The following is a 4,748-nucleotide window of genomic DNA, read 5'->3' on the forward strand; positions in this document are numbered from 1 at the left end:
AGAGTTGAAGGGAGAGAGAGAGACAGATCCTGGGGAACCGGCAACCAAGGTATGTGCCCTTGACTGGAATCGAATTCAGGACCCTTCAGCCCGTGGGCCGACACTCTATCCACTGAGCCAAACTGGCTAGGGCTCAGATACCTTCAGAGAGGAAGGAAGAGGGATAGAGAGTTAGAAACATCGATGAGAGAAACATCGACCAGCTGCCTCCTACACACTCCCTACTGGGGATGTGCCCACAACCCAGGTACATGCCCTTGACCGGAATCGAACCTGAGACCCTTCAGTCCGCAGGCTGACGCTCTATCCACTGAGCCAACCGGTTAGGGCTCAAATATATTTAATATTAACACGTGCATGTTCCATTTGCGTATTACTATTTAACCAACTCCTATCAATTCTTGAAGGTCAACAATTGGGAATTAAATTGATGCTACAGGAATACAAAAATGACTTTTAATTTCCAAATCTTTCACATACTGTTCCCCACCATCCTTCCTGGCTGGCTGACAAGTCAAAAGAGGCTCCTGCTATTCTCACCAGCACTGGGAACATGGAGTTCAATGAGCTGGGCATTCAGGGGCCACAAAGGCGAATACAAGGCCTACATACAGAGAACCAACACACACAAGCACATAGCATTCCCACACTGGCAGAGGACAAAGCCTACTTCATTAAGCATCTCCCACTGGCAATGAAGAACTGGAAGCTCTGTACAAGCTGGGAGGCAACAACAGCACACAAGGGTTCCCACTCACTATTTTCTTTTGTATGTCTTATAACCAGAGTCAGGCAGATTGTTACTTACAGGTTTTGTTCCTTGTGCTGGCCCTTGAAGCATCGTCTTTTGGTTCCAGAGCCACTCTTCTAGACTCGACTCTGTTGTGGGGCACAGACTCTGCAGATTGCTGGCTGATGCTGCTCTAAGAAGAGTAAATAGCCCAGCCGGTGTGGCTCAGTGGTTGAGCATTGACCTATGAACCAGGAGGTCACGGTTTGATTCCTGGTCAGGGCACATGCCTGGGTTGCGGACTCGACCCCCAGTGTGGGGAGTGGAGGAGGAAGCCGATCAAGATTCTCTCTCATAACTGATAATTTCGCTCTCTCCCTCTCCCTTCCTCTCTGAAATCAGTAAAAATATATTTTAAAAAAATATGTATTTTTTTAAAAGAATAAAGTTTTCACATACACACTCACACACAAACACATGTACATTCAGAGATACACAACACAATACAAGCCACACACACATATACTCAGAGACATCCACATACATGCCACACATACCCACACATACATGTATACTCAGACACACATCACATATATGCAGCACATACATGCACACTCAGAGACACACACACACATAAATGTATACTCGAGACACACCACACATACACCACATACACACAATGGCACTAGATACACTTGAACAGTCGCTCCATAATATGGGGGAGGGGAAGCAGGACAACTTTTTTAACTTGGAATTTTAATTATGTACATAAATAGCAACATGAGAACAATAAGTTCAAAGGCATGTACATTATCTGGAGGTGAAAAGATTTCAGGTTTGTCCCTTTGTAGTATGACATCACCCAAGGTAACACTGAGGCCTAGTGTAGTTTTTCCCGAAGAAAAAAGCCTGTTTACTACATTCAATAATGACATCTCTTCCATTTTTCTGTAGAAACACTGGTTTATTGTATGGAGTTTCCAATGTTTACCTATAACTAAAAGAAAAATAACGTAAGTAAACTTTGCCAGAAAAAATAAAAACAATGCTACAATTTGCACTTTGAAAATTCTTTAGGTTTACACAGAGAAACCATAACAAATATTTCCATTAGCATTATACAACCATGAGGCTCATAAGGAGCAAGAGAAAAGCGTAATTATTCTCATTTTATTGACAGGCGCTAAATACCAGAAAGGTTTTGTGTTTCATCAATACCACATTCAGATTTTCAACTGGCTAATTAAACAGATGGATGGATTTATAAATAATAAATAAATGCCTAGTCCTGGCCCAATTAGTTGAGTGCCGTCCCATGCACGGAAAGGTGGTGGGTTCCATTCCTTGTCAGGGCACACCCCCAGGTTTGGGGTTCGATCCCCACCTGAGGTGTGTGTGGGAGACAACACATCAATGTTTCTCTCTCACACTAATGTTCTCTCTCTTTCTCCCTAAAAAGTCAATTAAAACATTAAATAAATAAATGCTTAAGTGGCACAGCAACACCCACCTCACCCTTTCTGAAACTAAACTCTATTTTTGTTCATCTGTTGGAGAACATGATTATATTACTGTCAGTCTGACATCTACCTTTCCTCGCATCACCCCATCATTCTTTTCTGGAATGAGATACACAGCAATTCAGACACACTAAAGGTAAACCAGCTCTTCTCTATACTGCTTTTCCCCCCTAGTATGTAAAGAATCTACTTAGCAATTAGTGGTTTATAAATATTTTAGAGGCCAGTGACTACTCCTTTGATCTTCTAAGATAACACCAAAAATTATTAAACATGTAAGCCACTAGCTTATCTTTTCTATCTCAGTTCATTAATCTGTTTTGGACTTCTCTAAGAATTCAAGAGATTTACTGCATTGCTAAAAACTACAAACTGGAAACAATCTATATTAGTAAGGATTCAATAGATCATGGTAGTCCATATTGGGAAATTATTATGTAGCTAAAGGAGTGACATAGATTCAGAAGTACCAACAAGGAAAATGTACACAATATATTAAGTGAAAAAAGGCAAGTTCATTAATTCAATATAGTTAAACATTGCATGGTCTATGAAGTATTCTTACCAAAAAAAATTGAACCTAAATCTGATTAAACCTTCAGATCCATCAGTTTATAGGAAATGCACAGAAGAGAGGAACCAAGAGATAAACAAAATGACACTAAATGGATACGCTCAGCCACAGCCACATGGGAAATTCTAAAGGACAAATAAGCCAAGGTTTTCAACAAATAAATAGCAAGGAAAAATGAGGGAGAAGGAACTATTACAGTTTAAAAGGGGCTTAAGAGACCTATCAGTCAAATACAATGAGCTGATCTTGTTTAGATCCTGATTCAAACAAACCAAGTATAAAAAGTTATTAATGAGACAATCAGGGCAGTCTGCATATTGTCTGACTATTTGGATGATATTAAGGAATTAGTGTTAATTTCTTTAAGTGTGATAATAAAATCGCAATATGTGCCTTCATGGAGTTTTCAGTGTTCTTGTAAAACAATACAAGGAATATGATCTTATTCTGTCAAAAAAACAAAAGTACGCATGGATGCATATTAATAGATAGGGAGAAGGTCTGGAATGATATACCACAATATTAACAGAAATTACCTCTGGGAAAGAAATAGAAGGCAAGTTTTTTTAAAAAATTTTTTTACAAAAATATGCATCACTTGTATAATTAAAAATACATCTCGCCCAGGCCGGTTTTGCTCAATAGTTAGAGTGTTAGCCCTCGGACTGAAGGGTCTCGGGTTCAATTCCTGGTCAAGGACATGTACCCCAGTTGTAGGTTTGATCCCTGGCCCTGGTTGGGGCACATATGGGAGGCAACTAGTCGATCAGTTTCTCTCACATCGATGTCTCTCTCCCTCTCTCTCTCCCTCTCCTCCCTGCCACACACACCCCTTCCTTTTACTCTCTCTAAAAATCAATGGAAAAATATCCTTGGGTGAGAATTAAAGAAAAACAAACATCTCCAATAAAGACCTAAAAAGATAAAGAATGAAATCAAGGTTGTGTATGTCATAAGTTGAACTCTGGCACAGAATATTTTTGGAAATGAAATGGATATTTATATAGTTTCCTTTATTCCATGTCTCATTGTCCCTGTAGAGAAATATAAGCATATTCAAGGTAAAGCAGCGGTTCTCAACCTGTGGGTCGCGATCCCTTTGGGGGTCGAACGACCCTTTCACAGGGGTCGCCTAAATACATCCTGCATATCAGATATTTACATTACAATTCATAACAGTAGCAACATTACAATTATGAAGTAGCAACGAAAATAATTTTATGGTTGGGGGTCCCCACAACATGAGGAACTGTATTAAAGGGTTGCGGCATTAGGAAGGTTGAGAACCACTGATGTAAAGTCTCTGGAGGACAAGTGTGTCTTCCTCACTGCTCGCCCTCTAGTCTCTCTTCTAACAACACATTGGATGCACATTTGGCCCCACTCGCCAGAGATGCTGATTCTGGGGTAGGGCCTAGGCCTCTGCTTTTTAGTGAGTTGCCTGGATAATTTGTTTGTTTAACAAAATCTGAGAACTGCTGACTTGGGGTTACTATATGAAGGGCTGTGATATGAAAGCAGATCTGCATTTGTTTCCTGTGACCCCTAACGCAGGATCAGGACCACTGTGTAGGACTTATAAGGAGACATATTTTCACTGCGTATAAGAAACAGCTTCCTAAAAATCAGAACTATGCAAAATGGCTGCTCTGTGGGGTGAGTTTTCTTTTTTTTATTTTAATAGATTTTATTTAACCCAACGTATCCAAAATATCACCATAATTTCAACATGTAATAAGTATAAAATTATTATTATATTGGTTTTAGAGAGAGAGAGAGAGGAAGGGAGAGGGAGAGAAACATCAAGGAGAGAGAAACATTGATTGGCTGCCTCCTGCAGGCCCCCAACTGGGGATGGAACCTGCAACTGGGCATGTGTGTAGGGTGAGTTTTCTATCAGTGAAGGTGAAAAGTGGGAGCACAC

The 4,748-nt window shown here is 40.2% G+C and overlaps 1 protein-coding gene across 1 annotated transcript in view; it reads right to left on the minus strand.

The window, feature by feature from the left end:
- Positions 1-1,466: 1,466 nt before the first annotated feature.
- Positions 1,467-4,748, minus strand: part of APOO (apolipoprotein O) — a 33,675-nt gene continuing 30,393 nt past the window's right edge. Inside the window, exon 9 of the mRNA XM_006764140.2 lies at positions 1,467-1,727. The gene's annotated coding sequence lies outside the window, so the exon portion shown is untranslated. The remainder of the gene's footprint in view (positions 1,728-4,748) is intronic.

This window comes from Myotis davidii, unplaced genomic scaffold (genome assembly GCF_000327345.1).
Source record: "Myotis davidii unplaced genomic scaffold, ASM32734v1 scaffold2301, whole genome shotgun sequence".
In the NCBI taxonomy this organism is placed as follows: Eukaryota; Metazoa; Chordata; class Mammalia; order Chiroptera; family Vespertilionidae; genus Myotis; species Myotis davidii.